General features: G+C 40.6%; 1 protein-coding gene across 1 annotated transcript in view; it reads right to left on the bottom strand.

Annotated features, from left to right (window-relative positions):
• Nucleotides 1-21,667, bottom strand: part of LOC140910243 (alcohol dehydrogenase 1-like) — a 339,057-nt gene extending 317,390 nt beyond the window's left edge. Inside the window, exon 1 of the mRNA XM_073340733.2 lies at nucleotides 21,588-21,667. The gene's annotated coding sequence lies outside the window, so the exon portion shown is untranslated. The remainder of the gene's footprint in view (nucleotides 1-21,587) is intronic.
• Between the last annotated feature and the right edge of the window lie 309 nt (nucleotides 21,668-21,976).

Below are 21,976 nucleotides of genomic sequence, written 5' to 3'. Positions count from 1 at the left end.
ATGATTAGTGATCATTCATCTGTTATTCTGCATAGCTAGATGTTTCTCCTTCAGCAGAAACCTTAAATCTGCCCTCTATTGCCAACATGCAATAACCATACAATTATAATTTGGAATTTTAGTATTTGTGGACCCAGATTTTTGCGCCTGAATTTTTGAATACCCAACTTGAGAAACTTTAAAGGGACCAAATTTCCAGAGGCTAATTTTTTCCCAGGAAATGCAGATTCAGATCATGTTGAATTTGCCAAATTGCTTCATTAAAAAAAAAACAAACAAAAAAGCTACTAAACATTTCATTGAGAAATTTTTGTAACAGAATGTTTCAATTTTTTATTCACAATAAAATATTCCAATTTTCACTTCAATTTTATTTTACAAAAAGATAAAAGACCTCAAAAATTAAACAGAACTTTTAGTTTGGGGCTAAATGAAATTGTTTGTTCAACTTTAAATGACTTTTCAGTTCACCAAAAATTTTTAAAATTCATTTTGCATTGACCCAAAACAATTTTTTCTTCCAGTTCAGTCACCAAACTTAAAAAAAATGATTATTTGCAGTTTTATTAGGGACTTCTGAAAACTTAGGCCAGTTAAATTATATCATAAGAAAGGGGATATCCCCTACCTTCCAGTGGAACACATGGCACTTGCTATTTGCTCCAGAAAGGCCTAAGATGTTGAACTTAACACCCCATACATTAGTACTGATGGAAAAGTTAATTTAGATAACTTTTCAAATTTATAATTTGTCTGCCTATGAAGCCTGGGGGTTGGATTTGAGGTATGAGCTCATGTTGTCACTATAAGTGAAAGGACATGAAAAATAATACTAATTATTTTATAAATCTATCTATAAAATATGTTGAGAATTATTTTTAAAATATGTGCCATATACCAAATTTGATAGTTTGTTGCAATACACAGATTTTATTAGTCATTCAGGATGAACCTCATAGCTCAGTCATGATCTTGCCAAACTTGAGTAATTTTTTTTTTAATTTATGTCAAAAATCATTTCTGACTGCACCAATCCATTACCTGTTCTCCATGGCCCTGAACCATGGAGGCACATCAAAGTTTTGTACTATGTATTGTATTAATAGATTTATAAATAATCTGGAAATGGTGGTGAGAAATAATGGTGCAAAATTTGCAGATGGCACGAAGATTTTAGGTAGTCAGGACCAGAAAGAATGCTGATGAACTTCAGAGAGACCTAACCAAGTCATCACAATGCTAAATCAAATACAAATGTATTTCACATTGAGGGAAAAACGTAAGACCTCTGCATATTGTGCAGATATGGTCAAAAAAGCTAATGAGATGTTAGTATGCATAAGGAATGGGATGGTGACTAAGACAAATATTATACCACTTTTTATATAAATCAGTTGGTGCAGCGACATCTGGAATACTGTGTCACCTCTATCAAAAAGATACTGCAGAACTAGGGGACTTCACAGAAAAGTGATGAAAATAATCAAGGGCCTTGAAAAAATTCATCTGAAAAGAGACTGAACAGACTGGGACTGTTTGCTACAGAAAGGAGACTATTAAGAGGGGAAATTGTGGCAGCATATAAAATAATGAATGATATAGAGAGGTTAGATCAGGAATTTCTGTTCTCTGTATATCATAACACAAGAGCAAGGGAACATCAAATTAAATGGAAAGGTAAGAAATTAAAAAAAAGATACAAAGAAAAACTTTTTCACACAACTTCGAACTAGACTGTGGAACCCTTTGCCACAAGAAGAAGAGGTCTTTGAAGAGGTTCGAAAAGGGATTAGACATTTATATGGATAACAGCTTGCCACAAACTGACAACCTGCATTGTCACTGATACAATGCAGTGAAGTCCAATACACTAAGCCACAGTCCAGGATCTTCACTGAGCTGTAGCAGTGACCAAAACAGGTTGCTAGTGCACAGCAAGCTGGTGCCGCGTAGATTCACACTCTCGCTTGCCGCACACTAATTCACTGTGTTGATGAGGCCTAATGTGGGGAACAGGGGTTCTTACACCATCCCCTAAAGCATCTGCTACTGGCCACTGTCAGAGTGGGCCTCGAGTGTTATCCAAGACAGTCATTGCTATGTTCCAGTAAAGCCGGTAAGCACATGCTTAACTAAAAGCATTGGATTGCTAATCGCCTTTTATGATGAGATTACTGGTTCTGTGGATGAAGGGAAAGCAGTGGATGTATTGTTTCTTGACTTTAGCAAAGCTTTTGACACGGTCTCCCACAGTATTCTTGTCAGCAAGTTAAGGAAGTATGGGCTGGATGAATGCACTATAAGGTGGGTAGAAAGCTGGCTAGATTGTCGGGCTCAACGGGTAGTGATCAATGGCTCCATGTCTAGTTGGCAGCCGGTATCAAGTGGAGTGCCCCAAGGGTTGGTCCTGGGGCCGGTTTTGTTCAATATCTTCATAAATGATCTGGAGGATGGTGTGGATTGCACTCTCAGCAAATTTGCAGATGATACTAAACTGGGAGGAGTGGTAGATACGCTGGAGGGGAGGGATAGGATACAGAAGGACCTAGACTCTACAAGAAGGATGTGGAAAAATGGGAAAACGTCCAGCGGAGGGCAACAAAAATGATTAGGGGACTGGAACATGTGACTTATGAAGAGAGGCTGAGGGAACTGGGATTGTTTAGTCTGCGGAAGAGAAGAATGGGGGGGATTTGATAGCTGCTTTCAACTACCTGAAAGGGGTTTCCAAAGAGGATGGCTCTAGACTGTTCTCAATGGTAGCAGATGACAGAACGAGGAGTAATGGTCTCAAGTTGCAGTGGGGGAGGTTTAGATTGGATATTAGGAAAAACTTTTTCACTAAGAGGGTGGTTAAACACTGGAATGCGTTACCTAGGGAGGTGGTAGAATCTCCTTCCTTAGAGGTTTTTAAGGTCAGGCTTGACAAAGCCCTGGCTGGGATGATTTAACTGGGAATTGGTCCTGCTTTGAGCAGGGGGTTGGACTAGATGACCTTCTGGGGTCCCTTCCAACCCTGATATTCTATGATTAGTTCTATTGCTGTCTGTGGGACTAGTCACATGCTTAAATTTCAGCATGTGTTTAATTGTGGGCTACATGTGCAGGTGTTTCAACTGGTAAACCTGTTCAAATAAAGTTAGAATCCCTTCCTTCACTTTTGGATGATTTTTTACTGTACCCACTCTGAAATTCGAACACACAGAAAGAACTCCTCCCTTCTCTCCCCTCCCCTGCCGAGGTTTGCTGGCTTTCATTTCTGGGATGAAAATGGGATTGAGATTGACAAACTATATCCATAAAGCTATTTTTGTAGTATTTCCATCTGGGAGCAGGAGGACTGGAAATTTCCAAAGAAAGCCTTCTGGGTTCAAGAAAACTATTACAAATTTTCAGGCAGAAGTGGTTTAGGCAGGCCAGATAAGCACCCACATTTCTGTATGTTGTATTTGGATTTGTTGTTCTCTAGAATCTCAGCTGAGCCCAGACTAGATTTCTTTCACAGCTCCAAGGATTTCAAAAGCCTAGCCGTCATTCGCTGATGTGCAACTTTCAGGGCCCTTTGTGAAGCTTGGAACTCATATAAATGGGGCAAAACACAAGACTTTCAAAACCTCATTGGTTTGCAGTCCTGTGTATTAGGTTTATCAAAGCAAGCATGATCTTTGTGGTATGTTTTCTAGAAAATAATTCACTTTACAAGTCATTCAATTGAGCCATACTCAAAATATGTTTAGATTAAAGTGCCTGTCATAATTCTTGACTGTAGTCGGTGAACTACAATAATTAATTAATAAGTTAGTTGCTTTTAATGTTCCACAGTTTAGTGATATACAACTTGCAGTTTTTCAGAATCTTTTAAGAGTTATGCCTAGATGAGCAAGCACCTGATATATTACTTCTTTGGTAAGAGTATAATAGCCAAAGAACAATTACTTGCTATGTGAGGATGGCATTTTATCAATGGAACTTCCATTAAGTTAGCCTTCCATCTTGTTAATGCCATGGTCTTTTTTTTTTAAGACCTTGACATCATTATACTGTGTCACTGCAGAAGAAAAATCTCTAAACTTTTTTAAGTGCCAGAGAAATAAATGTATTTCTAAGCTGTGTCAAATTAGCATTCAAAACTTTTTCTCCATCTAAATAACTTGATGTACACCATAGGAAACAAGCAGATATATACAGGATACCCTCACAAATGCAAGCCAGAATCACAGTGGGAAAACTGGTTTCACTTATGGTAAAAGGTATTTCATCCTCTTGTATATAAAATGCTCCTTGGAGCTAGGACAGTCCTTACTGTTGCCTTATAAAGCATCAAGCACAGCATTGCTGCTTAACAATTTTATCTTACCAACTCTGCCACTGACTCACTGAGTGACTTGAACAACTCACTGAAGCCCAGATCCTCAAAGGTATTTAAGCACCTACTCCTGCTTTTGAGCTTTCAGATAAAAGTGTATGTGACTGCAATTATAACCAGTTCTAGTCTGAATCTTAAGGACAAATGGTAGGGTTAACATGGGGGGATTTCAAAGGACTAGAGGAAAGCTGAACGATTGATAAATCAACTTTCATTTCATATTATTCCCGACAAGAGACTTGTAAAGCAGTGCCCATCTACAGAAACAATCCTCATGATAGACCACTGCCGGAAGTGGTCTGTTCTCAAAGGCTACATCTAAAGTTGCTAAGGCATCCAGGCATTTCTCTGGTCACCTGGCATACAGAAGTAGAGCAAGTATGAACAACTTTAAATAATCTGTAGGCTCATATTCAATGGGCCACAGAGCTTCTATCGATCAGCACCTTCCTTGTAGTTGCAAGCCAATGCAAAAAAAAGTCTGACACATGGAAAGTCTTGATTCTTGCTAGATATATCTTTTTGGTCTTTCCAAAGCAAAAGCAGATCTTTGCTTGCCATTAAAGGTAAGTAAAACAGAAGCTAAGACTTCTTTTGGTTAAGATGCAAAGGGAACAAAAGTATGGGGTCTTGTGGAAACCCAGCTTGTTTTTTGCAAAGGCTAAAAATAGCTGTTGGAAGAAAAGTGTAAGTGTACATGAAAATAGAGACAGTGAATGCATTTTCATTTTTTGACTTGGATATTGGGCCTCTTTTTCTGAAAATCTGTCCCCAAATCTATTAAGTTAGGTAAAAGAGAGGCATTGCCCAACTTTCTGAGTGTCACACAACTCTGGTCCCCACAGTCCTCACACCCTCTTGGCTCAGGGCTTTCCACTGGCCTTATCCCCTCATATTAGGGCAACACTTCATAGCACCTTCTCCAGTGCAGATGGGGGGGATCCAGGCCTCCCTCCCCTCTGGACTCCAGCCAAGGGACCACATAATAAACAGACAAGGTCTGTCTCAAACCCAATGCTGATACCTCCCTGGACTCCATCCTAATCTCCCTCCCTCTGTGACCAGTACTTTTCCCCACAATCTCTCAGGTTCATCCTTCTCTCTTGGCCAGAACTCACAGGACACTCCCCTGGACAAAACAAACTCCTAAATCATAAGATATAAACATAAACCCGCTTCTACTATGCTTGCTCTTGATCTTATGTACATCTCAGCTTTCCCTGCTCTATCCCTCAGTCCTCTCAACTCACCCTGGAAGTTCCATATCTGCCCTTTCTGAGGGCTCCACCACAGCCTGCTCTGTCCTACTGGTTGCTCTATATCACCCCTGACTACTTGTCAGCCTTCTCCTCTTAGGTAAGAGTCCCAGAGTTCATTCTCCACCTTGGCTTCCTCCTTGTCCCTTCTGGTCTGCATATGCTCTAATCCCAGAGATTAACTGCATTTATTTGGTCACTGCAGTTGCAAAATTTCACTGATATGCCATCCAGGCATCTATCTAGGTAAAAGGATGACAGCAGTCTCTTCAACTAGCCCCAACAGGCAATCTCTAAATTTGAACTGGTAAGAAATTGAAAAAAATTCCCCGTGGAAAATTTTTAACTCTACAGGAAAAAAAAAAAAAACTAAAACATTTTGGCTGAAAACCAAAATTTTTTATTTGGAACTGCTGTTGAAATACCTCATGGGAGTTGTAGTTTGGGTATTCTATACCCATTTTCCTCCTCTATAGCCTGGGCTCCATGGTCAGACTAGATTTCCTACAATGCACCATGTTCTCCCCCTTGCTGAGCCACCACGATGCATCCCTGGGAGTCTCTGCCCATGGTGGATCATGAAATATGTGGCTCAGCTGGGGAACTGAGCCTGTAGAAAAGAATGGGAGCATGAGACACAACGGCAGCATTTCTGAATCAAAATGTCTTAAATTTTAGCCAAAAAAACAGAAAAACGTGTTTTCTGATTTTTTTCCCCCCAAAATAAAAAATTTTCATGGAAAGGAGACGCTTTTTGTGAAAAAAAAAAATAAATGAGAAAACCCCAGTTTTCCATTGAAAAACAAATTTAAATGAAAATTTTCAACCAGCCCTTCTCTAAACTCAGTATAAATTAGAAGAGCGAGTGAGACTAGAGCCTAATGGGTGAAAGAAGAGACAAGCCTATATTTCTCAAAGCTCTCATGTATCTTTAGAAAAAAAACAAAAAACCCTCTCTCTGGATTTGTCATGCTAATATAGGTCCTTCAGATTTCTAATGCACAGTTGTTGCTGCCTCTCTTGACATGTCTATGATCTCCAGCCATTGGGAGGTATTATATAGCTATTCTGTGCTGGAAATATATTAGAGTCCATTAGTGGGGAAACAAAATATACATTATCACAAGTAACTGAAATGTGATGCCCTTGCCAAATTTAACAAGAAACATACAGCCTAGAAACAATCAGCTGCTTTTATAGATCCTGTATGCCTTGTAAAAATCAAGATGTTAAAAGCAGTTACTAATATTGCACCATCGAAATCTGCTTCAAGACATTCTCACGAAGGGCTCAATCATACTCCTTGAGTTAATCACAAAACTCCAAATGACTTCAAGGAAAGCAGGATCAGGGCCTACTGTTTCTTTAGCAATGTGACCACATTATTTTTCACAGATTTCTTTTAAATCTATTCCTTTGTTTTGTACATTGATATATTCTGTCTGAGCAACTTGTGAACAATCTAAATTTGCAGCACAAGAAAAAAATGCACATTTTTGCTTAACCCTTCTACATTAGATTACTTCAACAAAAACAGAAATTGGCAGTCTTGCAATGGAGAATTGAAATCAACATGGTATATTAGATGCTGTGATAAGCAACACCAGTTAAGCAGAAGGGAGAGAAAAGAAGAAAATTTCCAGAATTTTTAAAGGGTTCCCCATGATTACATAAGATTAAAATCAATGCTCATATCTACATTGACTCTTGCTAGTGCTCATTCATTACCTCTGGGACCATCCTGCTGTGCTACCTTTGCCTTGCAAAGTGGAGAGTAGTAGGCAAAGATGACATCTGGTAAAAGAAGTATGGAATGAAGGTTACAGAGAGCAGGAACACAGGCATTGTGCAAACATCAATATTCAGACCCATTCCAGACCTCCAATATCAAGGAGAACATCCTCAGGTTAGAAGTAACTTTATTAACTTCCAGTCCTGAGAAGTCCCGCTCAGATCTGAGCAGCAAGCTCTGTCCTTTCTTTCTCCTGCCATTACTTCTAGGAATAAGTTTCTGTAGGTCAAAATAAACCCTCAGCAACACCTGTGCAATTCTGTTTTCTTCAGATGTCATCAGTGCCACCTACCTACAGCCTTATTGTATTCAGTGGCTGTGCCCAGGCATAGCTAATTGGAACTTAGTAAACAATTCTGTTTCCTGATATATAAGAAGGAATAGATTCCACTCATCTTCATTTAGCTGTGTTGGCTTTTCAGGGCTATTGGGAGTGAAAGGAGGTAAAATTTGTGTCCCCTAATGCAAGCAAATATGACTCAGTATACTGGGGCACATCTGTTGAATAGGAGGTGCCATTTTGAAGCAGTCACTTCTGAGAGCTGAATTTCACAGAGCTTTACAGGAATAACATTTTTCAGAGTAGCAGCCGTGTTAGTCTGTATCCACAAAAGGAACAGGAGTACTTGTGGCACCTTAACTATAGGAATCTCTATAGGAATGTTTTGCTGTATTGTTTAGTTTACCATCAAGAAACTTTGGACACATTTACTTTGTGCAGCCTCAACTACTTGTGTCTTAGTTATTCCAGCAATATGCCTGCCTTATTATCCTTCATCATCTTTCTGCTCTGCACATTCTACATAGCTTCAAATTCATCAGAAAAAGGAACAGCTTCTTGAAGAAAAATTACTAGAGAACTTGACTGATCCTAGTCAGAGCCTGCAGCCTTCTGTGTCATCCATGTTACAGAGGAAAGCTCTTCGTCTTATGTGGATTAAAGAAAGTCACATTTAATTATCGTTTGGAAATGTCAATCCCCTCCCCCCAAATTGTTTGCAAGTCCTTAATGCTCATATTCATGCCTATGTTTACGCCAGATATCTTGAGCGGGTTTTGGTGGCAAAAAGATAGTATAACAGTTAGATATGGTATTAAGACAGAACTTCCATTTCCAGGTGGAAATATTCAATGAGTTGTAGTCATTCTATGTAAGCTAGATAATAAAGCAATGATAAAATATTATTATATGTTCAATACCATTAAGAATCTATAAAGTGTCCCATATGTATACTAAACAGATTGAAAAGTCTAATTTTAGGCTGCTAAATGGGACACTGAAGTAAATCTAACCTCTTTTGGGGACAGTTGGCTGGATTTTTATTGGAGGGGTTAGGAAGAATAGTTAATGGGAATCATTCACAAGAAAAAAAAAGATGAAATAAAGGAAGTAATTTCTCCTTTCTGGTGTGGTAGTAATCCTGGTTATTCCACCTAAATAGTTCACTGGCTGTAGTCATCTATTAGAGAGGATGTTTTAACTTCCCACCCTCTGTCTTTACCCTGGCACTTTCTTGTCCCTTGGATCACCATGGTTTACTAACGGTTATCTCCTGGAGCTAAAGCCACTGAACATGCAGTTTACAGAAGAGATTGCTGCAGAGTAACTTGGAGTTGTATCTTCTGTGCAAGGATTTTATGTGAGAATATAGCACAGCTATGACAGGTCAAAAAATTTTGTGTCAGTCCTCCAGCATAGACATGGTGAGGAACCATACAGTGCCATGAACTCTCGTAGAATTTTCTATTATCTTCCTCAAAACAGGGAGGACAGTAAGTTATAATTAGTAAGCAATCCAGTGTGAATAGGTCGGGATGGACATCTGCATATTTACCGGTAATATGCAGTTTGGCACTCTAGACCCACTAAAGGACTCATCCAAATCTTACTGAAGTCAATGAGTGTGTTTTCAAGGACGTCAATGGGCCAACATGATGATGGCCTCTACTCCTAGGACTGATTTTCACTAGACATTTTTCTCTCAAGCTAATTGTTTGACATTTAAATTTGAGGTACTTAACACACTTATAAAGGCTCATGTGGACAGTCTCCACATGTTTGATCCAGCTACAAAGGCTTGTTCTTAACCCTAGACCAATGGTTCCCAAACTTGTTCTGCCGCTTGTGCGGGGAAAGCCCCTGGCAGGCCGGGCCAGTTTGTTTACCTGCTGCAGCCGCAGGTTCGGCCAATCACAGCTCCCAGTGGCCGCGATTCATGGGAGCTGCTGGAAGCGGTGCGGGCCGAGGGATGTACTGATTCTTTTGAGGCTGTGCAGGAAAAGAACCATGAACCCGGTGAACTGTAAATATTTGAAAGAGATTTTCCTTGTTTGCAGGTATCAGGAGATCTACAGGATCAGAATTTTCCTCCAAGTAATGGTAAGTGGGGACTGGGAGAAGACTCAGTAGCCATCAGACCAAAGATGTGTCCCTTGAGGCCTCCAAAGTCCTGCTGGATGGGGCCTCCACTCTGAGGGTTTGCAGGTACAGAGATTCTCTCCAACAAAAAGTAAGGAAATTCCCCCACAAACAAACAAAAATTTGATAAAGAGAAATTAAGGTTGCAGGCTCATGTCAGTAATTTGACTGTATATTATCTTTTAAGAATATCATATGTAATAAAAGAAAGCCAGGAAATTCAGAGTTAGAGTTAAACATATAAGAAACTCAAACCTTATATAGTATAGATATTCACAGTAAAATTTTTCTTAATATTGGATTTTAATGTTTCTTTCCTTAATTTTATCCCCCTACTTTTAGTTATAACCTTGTCTCGGATTAATTTGTAGTTCTTATACAGCACTTTTCATCAGTAGATCTCAAAGCACTTCAGCAAGGAGATAATCATTATGCCCATTTTACAGATGGAGAACTGAGGCACAGAGCAGTGAAGTGACTTGCTCAAGGTCGTCCAACAGGCCAGTGGCAGAGCAGGTAATAGAACCCTGGTCTCCTGAGTCCCAGTCCAGATCTCTATCCTCAGTACAACACTGCCTTAAAGTTCACTTTGAGTGCATGATAGTTAAGGGTCTGCCTTAAAGAAAAAAAATTCAATATAGAGCAAGAATTTTGAATATAGGCTGCAGTGTTTAATGAAAACCTTGTCCCATTCTAAGACAAGCTGGAAAAAAACTGAACTGCTGGGGCACAACTTCATATGTCCATTAGATCTACAGTCTGCATTCTGTGGTTGAATGCTAAATGGGCAGTTTTAAGGTATCCAGGAGAGATGGCTTGTGACGATTGATACAATATTTCTCAGAAACCCACTTATCTGAAGCAGATAACACAACAATTGCAGCAGTTATCTCATCTTCAGAATGTGAGGTGTTTAATATTGCCTATCTTATCTGAAGGTTCATAAATCCACAATTTTATATGCCAATGCCCATTATAATGCAATCATCTCTCAAGTATCCTCCTTCACACATGGCCTCCTTCAACCCCACCCCACTCTGCAAAAACAGTCTAATACGATCAAAGAAGTTAGCGCTCATGCCAGCCATCTGTTAACCGCCATAGATTGGTGGTTCATTTATGGCCAGGTGTGGTGAGAAATAATGTGATCCATCTCCTTTCATCACAATCTTCCAAGTCATCCATTTATTATTTTTAACTCTCATATTGTTCTCTGAAGAACTCTCTTAGAGCACATTCCTAAAGGGAAGAGCTGGGAATTTGATATGGATGCTAATGATTGGAAGGTACAACAAAATGCTGGAAAGGATTTTCCCAGTGCTGTCTCATTAACCAGATGACCTCCAGACACTGTCGGCACAGCCTGTCTCGGGTGATTGATCACCACAGAACAGAGGTTAGTAACTATCCCCTAGGTATTAATGTACAGCATCCTCACTTACACTCTTCTCAGACATTTCCAGTAAGGGATTGATTGATTAGGCAGCTTCAATAGGAACTTGTCAAACTCTTAATCAAGGAAACTTATATTACTGCAAGCAAATCAATGACAGTTTCAGGAAAGGAGACCACCTTTCTGGCACATGAAAAGTCACTCTTTTTATTCTGCTCTTCCATAAATGTTTTGAAAACTTTTTCATAACTGAAGAAGGAAATACAGCGGTGGCCCAATGTAAAAGGACCTACTGTCTTATGTCTGTGGGTAGCAAATGTATGAACTGTTTGGCACTGAGTTTTTTAATCCACAGCTATTCATTACTTGAATTATTTACCTTAAGTTGACTGGTTAAGTGTAAACCAAGCATGTTTTATCAACATGTGGCCCCACCACCGTAAGAAACAAGGTAAAAACAAGGCTGATTAGGCCTCAGCTGGCGTACGGTGTCCTATTCTGGGTGCCACATTTTGGGAAATGCATGGAACACACTGGATAAAGTCCAGAAAAGAGCAACAAAAAATGATTAAAGGTCCAGAAAACATGACCTGTGAGGGAATATTGAAACAAATTGGGTTTGTTTAGTCTGGCAAAGACAAGACTGAGAGGGGGATATAACAGTTTTCAATTACATAAAAGGTTGTTAGGAGGAGGAAGGAGAAAATTGTTCTCGTTAACCTCTGAGGCTAGGACAAGAAGCAATGAGCTTAAATTGCAGCAATGGCAGTTTAGGTTGGATATAAGGAAAAACCTCCTAACTGTCAGCGTAGTTAAGCACTAAATTGCCTTGGAAGGTTGTGGAGTCTCCATCACTGGAGATTTTTAAGAATAGGTCAGACAAACACCTGTCAGGGATTGTCTAGATAAAACTTACTCACACTTTGAGTGCAGGGTACTGGACTAGATGACCTTTTGAGGTCCCTTCCAGTCCTATAATTCTATGATTCTGAGATAGTGAGTGATAGGACATAAGGCTAGGACTTTCAAAGGGGCCTACAGAATCCAGTGCCCAAATACCATTGAATTTCATTGGGAAGGCTGATATGAAAATCCCAGATTGAAAGTAGAGAAGTGAGAACAAAACTAAATTTTATTAATTGCACTGTGGATTTGCTTCTCTTCAATATTGTCCGAAGTCCACTGAAGTTCAACAGCAGATGGTGCATTTGTCAGCTAAGAGTAGCAACACTCCTAGTTTAGGAATCCATCCCAGGACCCTGAGTTCCCAGTCTAGAACAAAAATGTTGAGAATCCTCAGCACCACCCAGGAAGATATCAGAGCCTCACAGAATCAGGCCCTCTGCTGATAGAATTCAGCATAGCTCAGCTGACTTCCATGCAGCTCTGCCAGTTTACATCACTTGTGGATCTAGTGCTACATTCCTAGTTAAGATAAATAAATTCATCAGTAAAGAAGCATTTTTTTCCATACCATTTCATGTACGCATAGGGAGATACTACTACTTTCCCTGAGTGAACTACTCATTATAAAAACACAGCGAAGAAAGGACCATCTTTTCTTGATGCAATTAGATGGACATATACTAAATTTATGTACTGACATCTAGTTATTATGGGATGGATTCCTTAATGCCTAGAATATTAATGATGATTTTAGACACACTGTTTTATCTCTTTCCTACTGATCACAACTATACAAATGCCTGAGTTCAGGAGCCATTCTAAATTTTCTTTGCTTTAGAGTAAATTATTTGCCAACAAGAAGTTTGCTTTCACAAATCAAACATGATAGAAAAAGAAGGAAACGGTTCAGTTACACAGTAAACTGGAATCTTCACCTTAGAAAGCTCTTGATTATTTTAAAACCTAGGAGCCATACTTACAAGGATGTATTACTAACTATTGAAGCACAATGATGCATTTTCACTGTGAGGGAAGTTTCATAGCAAAAATAGCCTTTGAGGAATTCACAAAACATTAGCAGAATAATTAGTCTTTGACAATTTTCAAGGACAGTTCAGAAGGACTTATTTTAGAGACTGGCTTTTGATCTTAGACGTAGTTTGAAAAGGTACAGAATGACGCATAAAGTAGAGTATTTATTTCCCCTGTATTAAAACTGAAATCACCCATATACTGTACATGTAAAAAGCTTTGATACCTACAGTATGTTATATTTATAATGGTCATCCTGCAGCTCACTATCCACTGCATTCCACAAGATCTAACAGTAAAGGATCTTTAATAACAGCATGCTTCCATATCATTCTTTGCCTGCTGATATTACATTACCACATAACTAGAAAAGTCAGTAGCTTTGCTTACCAAAAAGCAAAGTAAAGTTATGTGAGACTGTCACTACATTTCAGAGTAACAGCCGTGTTAGTCTGTATTCGCAAAAAGAAAAGGAGTACTTGTGGCACCTTAGAGACTAACCAATTTATTTGAGCATGAGCTTTCGTGAGCTACAGCTCACTTCATCGGATGCATACCGTGGAAACTGCAGAAGACATTATATACACACAGAGACCATGAAACAATACCTCCTCCCACCCCACTGTCCTGCTGGTAATAGCTTATCTAAAGTGATCATCAAGTTGGGCCATTTCCAGCACAAATCCAGGTTTTCTCACCCTCCGCCCCCCCCCCCCCCCAAACTCACTCTCCTGCTGGTAATAGCCCATCCAAAGTGACCACTCTCTTCACAATGTGTATGATAATCAAGGTGGGCCATTTCCTGCACAAATCCAGGTTCTCTCACTCCCTTACCCCCCTCCAAAAACCACACACACAAACTCACTCTCCTGCTGGTAATAGCTTTATTAAATAAAATAATTATTTTATTATAATTATTATAATAATAAAATAATTTATTAAATAGCTTTATTAAATAACCTGGATTTGTGCAGGAAATGGCCCACCTTGATTATCATACACATTGTGAAGAGAGTGGTCACTTTGGATGGGCTATTACCCGCAGGAGAGTGAGTTTGTGGGGGGGGGGGGGGCGGAGGGTGAGAAAACCTGGATTTGTGCTGGAAATGGCCCAACTTGATGATCACTTTAGATAAGCTATTACCAGCAGGACAGTGGGGTGGGAGGAGGTATTGTTTCATGGTCTCTCTGTGTGTATATAATGTCTTCTGCAGTTTCCACGGTATGCATCCGATGAAGTGAGCTGTAGCTCACGAAAGCTCATGCTCAAATAAATTGGTTAGTCTCTAAGGTGCCAAAAGTACTCCTTTTCTTTTTGTCACTACATTGCACCCTTTAACGAGAAAGTTTAAAGTAGTTACAAAAAAAGTGCACTAAAAGCATTAATTACACAAATGAGTTTACTGGAGTACTGACCACTTGATGCAGAAACAACATGGTAGGTGTCAGACTATTCCATCTGCGATTAACAAAGAGGTATAAGTTGCTCCCTATTCCTGCACAGAGGAAGCGCCTTCTACTATGCATGGTAGTAGTATTGTTTCCTTTATCCACATATTTGTGTGAACACCATGCTCTCTATTTCTGGCACACCTTCCTTTTACAAGAAGATACACTATAATCCCTCTCCAGGCTGAGTCATTTACACAAACAATTCCCCAACATACGTGGGAATTCTCCTCAGGTGGTTTTGTATTGGGGTAGAATTCTCAAACAGGTTAGAGCACCATAAAAAAGATCCATCATTGATGTAACTCTGCTGCACTCAATGAAATTACACTAAAGCTGAACCTGGCCCCATAACAATAGCACTGTGTAATTACAATTTGTGCTCACTACTTTTAGGAGTTCATAAGTACTAAACATGGGGCCTCTGGAGCTAGATCTGGATCCAAATTTTGTAGGGAATTAAGATACAGGATTGCGGGGGCAACTCTAATTAGATACAGTGAGACAGAATCAATATTAGGCAGCTTTAATAGAAAATGTTTAATAGGCAAAAAGTAGTGAACATGGACTGTAACAGAGTTACATATCATCTGTATAGTTGTATGCTAGTTGTATCTTTTGGATCTATTAAGTGAATGAAAAGCATACTGTGGACTAGCAAGATCTATTTATATTACAATTTTACATATTTTAAAGGCCCTGATTCAGAAAGGTATTTCACTACGTGTAATATTAAGCATGTGTAATATTAAGCATGTCAATAGTCCCATTGAGATGATTCACTGCAATCAATGGGACTACTAGCATGCTTAAAGATATGCATGTACTTAAGTACCATCCTGAGTCAAAGCCTAAATAATGATTAAAATGATATGACTTTTACTCAAGAATCAGGTGAAATAAATGGAATCAATCCTTCATGTTAGTCACACTTCAAACTCTATCATGGCCTTCTGAGTTTCCTATTCCCTCCATTAATAATAATTTATTTGTCAGTATTTCTGAGTTGACAACATTAGAAGAGCTGAGAAATTGGATATTAACAGAGCATGTACCTGCCTTTTGGTTTTCACTATAGGACAATTTACAGAGGCTATTGATTAGAAATTGGATACAGAAATGCCCTTGTTCCAGTCATCAAAAAATAACTATTTGTTCTCTGAAGAGATTGAACCCACTTTGTTGCACTATATTTGTTTGAACTGGGAGCTTCATTGGATATCAATGGTGTCACATGCCTTCTTTCATTCTGTCTGCACTGCGGGGTGGACAATTTGTGTCACACCACCACAGCAAAGCATCCCTACCTACTGTGTTGCCAGACACAGGAAGATTTCCCTGTTATGAAGGGGGGGGGGGGTCCTCCAGAGGTGTAAAGCTGGTGCAGTGTGTCATCAGTGAAAATAGGCATGGCCAGGGGTTCCTGTGGCCTGGCAATTCCTAGCTGGGACAGTGGAATCTGAAACAAGTTAGAGAAGCCCTCAGACTGCTCTAAGTCACACCAAGGAATTTGGCTCGAGCGCTCAGCCCATGTTCAGGGAGCACAAAGATAGTTTAAAGCCACCTTTGTATCACTCTAAACCTGAATTGTATTTTGTGCAGATGAGGATCAGGGTCAAGGAGAAAGCAAGGGTGAATTATTTAATTTGTTTTCTTTTGGTGGCAGCCTGATGCAACTTGGCATGCAAAACCATGTGCAAATCATGCTAGTCAGGAAGGCAACACATATCACCCTTGGGTGAATCTGAAAAAGCCAGTGCTTTTCTGTATATAGATACAAAGAGCCTGATTTGCCTCTCACACCAGTGTAACCCACAAACTTCACTGGTGTTCTTCCTGATCTGCATTGGTGTGTCAAACCCTATACCCACATTAACTGGAAGAGTAAGAATGTTTGTGTGAACAAAAGTGAGAGGGAGACCAATTTATGATAGGGTTTTTTTTCCAGTCTATCAGAATCAAGGCTTCCTCAGGAAAATTTGAATTCAGCTCACAGATTGAAGCTATGATGATTATCGAGGTTCATATTTAACTTATATGATTTTATGCAGCAAAAATCAGTTACAGATTGAAAAGATAATGAATCGGTGTTTTGAGCTGTTGCTTCTGTGTTTTTCCTGTTAAGCTGATGGGTATTGGCTTTCACAGCCTTACCGCCTACACTTTGTTACGTCAAGTACCGCTATGAGCATGGACAGCAGCTCATATTTTTTACTCTCTACCACACATAAAGTTTGCAGGGGCTCATTGCTACGACTAATAAGCAGCTTTATAAAGTAAAACCATACAGATGAAGTTAATTTCTGACTGGGGAAATGATTTCATCAAATGTCGTGCAGTATAATTTGATAAAATGAACAATGATCTTAACAAATTCAAGTGAACGGTCAATCTTTTAAATAAATGTTAGAAGGCTGTTTTTTATACTAAATGCTCTTTAAAATTATTTCTGATGGTGGAAAATATGCACTAAAAACATCTTTGAGCAAACCAGTGACCATTGGAAGGGACTCAAACTTGACAGACCAGTGAAGCTTTCTGTCCATTGTATTCAGCATAAGCCTTGACGGTTCTAGGATATTCTAATATTAGAACTACGCATCATCTCCTGTTTCTAAGAAGATATGTTCTCAAGTATTTTCTTAGGATTTGGCAAGTACCCCTCTCAGTAATCCCTTTGTTTTTAAACTGTAACCGAATTGCTGATATTGAATCAGATTCTTCTCCTAACTAAGCCAAACAGGGGATCAAGTCATTTACTTTCTGATGTCTTCCGACTGGTGTAAGAATTTGCACTGCTAACTAAAGTGGGAAAGGTTTTCTCTTGTTTTGTACTCAACAAAACACAAGCAGTACATTTTTCAAATACCAGGCACCTCTTGTAATAATAGGGCCTACAAATGGAACCTAATTGTAAGCTCAACTATAAGCAGTGAGTAAACATTTATAAACTGTCACAATAACCTATAACAAATATGTTGATGGGAAAAGGTGCACAGAAAACAGAGTCTGAATTAGTCTGAACAAAAAGACCTTACATAATTGAAGTGGGGCATTAAAATCATGCCTGGTACACAAGAAAAGTATGGGACCAGAAATCAATGAACCAAAATTTGTGTATCAGAAATTAAGCCTAAATGAAGGACAAAATAATGAGGGGATGAGCTATTGTGGCCATCATTCCCTTTTGGGGTCCTTAAAAAGATAATGGACACAGGCACTGACTGAGTGAAAGATGGGCAACAGGAAAGAGTGAGCTTTGCCATCAATGGCTGCCACACAGTGGTGAGCTGGAGCCGGTTCACACTGCTTCGCTGGAACTGGTTGTTAAATTTAGAAGCTCTTTTAGAACCGGTTGTCCTGCGAGGGAGAACCGGTTCTAAAAGGGCTTCTAAATTTAACAACTGGCCAAAAGTGGTGCCTTAGGCGCCGACTCCATGGGTGCTCCGGGACTGGAGCACCCAGGGGAAAATTCGGTGGGTGCAGAGCACCCACCGGCACCCCCCTCCCAATCCCCGTGCCCAGCTCACTTCAGCTCCGCCCTGCTCTGCTTCTCCGCCCCCTGGCTTCCTGCGAATCAGCTGTTCGCATGAGAAGCCAGGAGGGGGGGGCTGAGAAGCAAGCGGCGGCTTCGCGCTCAGTCCCAGGGAGGCGGAGGCGGAGGGGAGCTGCAGCAGGGGGGCACGAGGAGGGGTGCCTGAGCTGCAGCAAGTAACCCGGGGGGGGGCAGGGGTGTGCAAGGGAAGTGCTCCCCGCCCCAGCTCACCTCCGCCTCCCTGGGCCTGAGCGTGAAGCTGCTGCCTACTTCTCAGCCCTCCCCGGCTTCCCGCGCAAACAGCTGATTTGCAGGAAGCAGGAGGGGGCGTGGGGCGGAGAAGCAGAGCGGGGCGGTGTGTTCAGGGGCGGAGGCGGAGCGGAGGTGAGCTGGGGCCGGGCGCAGGGCGGGGCGGGGAGCCGCCAGTGGGGGCTCTGCACCCACCAAATTTTCCCTGTGGGGGCTCCAGCCCCAGAGCACCCATGGAGTCAGCGCCTAAGGTGCCACTTTTGATGTGATCAGTGGTGGGAGTGGCCGCTCCTCCCCTAGCTACGCTCCCCCAGCCCAGGAGCCAGAGGGACCTGCCGGATGCTTCCTGGGAGCCGCCCCAGGTAAGCATCGCCGGGACTCCCCACCTCGCCCCCCCGGCAGGTCCCTCTGGCTCTTAGAGGCGGGCCAGAGTTGGCACCCACTACGGTGGCCCATGAGATCCTCCTGCCCGATTCCAGGGGCAGTCAGGGGAGCGGGGTGGATGGGGCAGGGGTCCCGGGTCGGGGCGGCTATGACCCCCTCGTGGGGTGAAGAGGGAACCAGTTGTTAAGATTTTGGCAGCTCATCACTGCTGCCACATGCACTTCTTCTGGGACCCCAGGATCCACTGATACCACTCAGCCTTCATCATCCTAATCCTGAGAGATGTCCTAACCAGAACAGGTCAAAGAGAGGGACTGGATGACATCACCACCTCCAACAGTTCCAGCTAAATATCCCAAACAACTGCTAGGATGAGAGAATTTCTCTCTTCCCTTCCAATCCCCATGTGTTCTTTTCCTTCCCCACCTTCTTTCTTCTCTTTCCTATCCCTCTCCTTTTTCCTTCTGTCTAATAGGAGTCTGGCGTAGCTGGCCAACACTGAATATTTTGTAAGCCTGTGACCAAAGAGGCAGCTAAAAACAGTGCCCTAAATAGCATGACGCTGGTACACGTTTGCCAGGTTTCAGAGTGTCTATTAAGACTGTGTGCTGTGCCTGTGTTTCTCCACCAGTGAGATCAAGTGAAAGTCAAGACCAGAGACAGAACCTTAATCTTCTTTGCTGTTCTTTTTCTCTTCCCTCCCGTGCACTTATCTTCCGTCTTCTAGAAAACGGTAGTAGATTTTAACAACCATAAAAACAACAGTTCCAGCCCATTTCTACTAACTTATTCTCCCTTTCCCAAAAAGAATCGTTATTACCATTTAAAATATAATCTAACAGACTGTCAAATGGGGTAGGGTGGTGGCAAAGGAGGGCTTCTTTTTAGAACTCTATGGCTAGAGGAAAAGGGAACAAGAAATGTTAAAATAAAAGCCTTACTTAATATTTTACATTTCAAATGCTTTAAATTTATTTTCCCCTTCTTTTCTGTATCTTTAAAAACAGGTTTAAAAGATTATTAATGGTGTTTGTTATGATACTACGGAGACTGAGCTCTCTGTTTACCAACCCCCAAATCTTGTTTAACTATTTAATGTTGGACAGTGACAGTGTCATGTTAACATCTTTGACTTTATGGACCCATATATTCCATCTAAAATCATCCAAAATGCCTATGATGCACAAGAAAAACATACAGTTGTATGCCTCAGAAAGGAAAATACAGTAAAAGGGTAGTTTCACTGGTGCCTTACTTCTGTCACTGGCAAAGAATTGTTTTGAGAACAAGGAGGAGCACGGTTTGCAATTATTTAAAGAGCTCTGCTGGCATTGACAGCAGTGTGCAATAGACGGAATATGCCAAATATCAGGATGTTGATGAATTGGACAGGGTTCAGAGAAGAGCCATGAGAATGGTTAAAGAATGCCTTATAGTGATAGATTCCAAGAGCTCAATCTATTTTCCTTAATGAAGAGAGGTTAAAAGGTGACTTGACTGCAGTCTACAAGAACCTACTTGGGGAATACATATTTAATAATGGGCTCTTCAGTCTGGAACAGAAAGTTATAACACGATCCAATGGCTAAAGGTTCAAACGAGACAAATTCAGACTGGAAATAAGGCTTAAATTTTTAACTGTAGGAGTAATTAACCATTGGAACAATTTACCAAGGTCCATAGTGGATTCTCCATCACTGACCATTTTTAAACCAAGACTGGACGTTTTTTTAAAAAAAGATATGCATTAGGAATTATTTTGGGGAAGATCTATGGCCTGTGTTTTAAAGGGGGTCAGACTAGATGATCACAATGACCCCTTCTGGACTCTGAATCTGTGACTCAGCCCTGCCGAAGATATTTCATTTGAGAACTTCATTAAATAAAGGACAGTGCCAAATGAAACAGGAAGGTGCCATTATTTTTTAGGACTGAGAAACTGCTGACGAGGATCTGGGAAGATCAGCAGCGGAACTGGAGCCAATATCTAGTAACAGAATATCCACATAGATAGCACTGTGCCTCCAACATATCCAGAAATCTGTATGAATCTGGAGGAAGCACAATGCTTGGGGGTCATATCAGCTACTTCTTAATTTACAGGCATAACCTCTTTCGTCAATGGAAGAAGTAGGACGAAACCCTACAAGAGGTACCATTATGCAAGGTCAGCTTTGTCTTCCTTACAAAGTTAGGTTTGATTTTCCTAGTCACCGTCCTCCTACATGCAAAACAAGCCATTAACTTAGAGATAAGACTGGCTAGCTGCATTTTCTACCACCGTAATCACTAAAAATCAATGCAAACACAAGTTAAGTCACCATTAAATCCGCACCAACCGCACCAACATCACCCAAACGTAACTACAAACATTTAGATACCTCAGCTCCACAAACTCCTTTTGAATTCTAGCATATCATCATCTATAGTGTGAACACCCAATTCCTCAGTATTACACTCAAAATGTACCATCTGAACTCAGATTTCCTCTAGATTAAGAAAGTTACACACAAGCATGCATTTGGTAAGTGGTAAAGTTTGGTAATTGGTAAAGTCAATAATATATTCTTGGTATATGAAGAAGACTGAGTTTGAAGTTAAACTTATGTGCCCTTTCCTCAAATAACTTCCCTGTATCACATTGCCTTGGAACCACCAGCTTCCTCCTGTTTCTTCCTTCCTGCCCTGCTGCTTGTGAGCACAGGATACATACAAACCAGACACACAAGTAGGTGCCGGTTTCAGTGTTTATTTTTTAATACGGTCTAGGTGTGGGATAAGATATAGCCCAAGCAATAAACTTTACCTTCACTTGGTCCATGTAAGAGTAGTCATAAGCTGAATTCCTTCGGTGTCTTTGTTATCCCAAGATTTTTGCTTCTAAACCAGGCCGATATGCTACTGCTGCATCCTTTCCCCAAAGCAAGAAGAGAAAATGAATAGGAAGGGAGCCTAAATGTCAACTTTTCACTTTTCACCAGCCCTAGAAATGCCACTTCTCCCCAGCCACTTTCACAAGTATTTGTTTTCTTGTTTCGTTTCTCCTTGCTTTGTCACTGAAAAAAGAATGCTCAGACAGGCAGACAGACACTTTTCCACATTTTAGCATTTACCTTTTTCATCTCACATGTGAAAGATCCACAGTAATGTCATCTTTCCCTGATACTCAGAAAAACCCCCAAACCTTATTTTCCC

This window comes from Lepidochelys kempii, chromosome 4, assembly GCF_965140285.1.
Source record: "Lepidochelys kempii isolate rLepKem1 chromosome 4, rLepKem1.hap1, whole genome shotgun sequence".
Taxonomy (NCBI): domain Eukaryota; kingdom Metazoa; phylum Chordata; order Testudines; family Cheloniidae; genus Lepidochelys; species Lepidochelys kempii.
The sequence above is the reverse complement of the archived record's forward strand: the minus strand, read 5'-3'. Positions and strand labels throughout refer to the sequence as shown.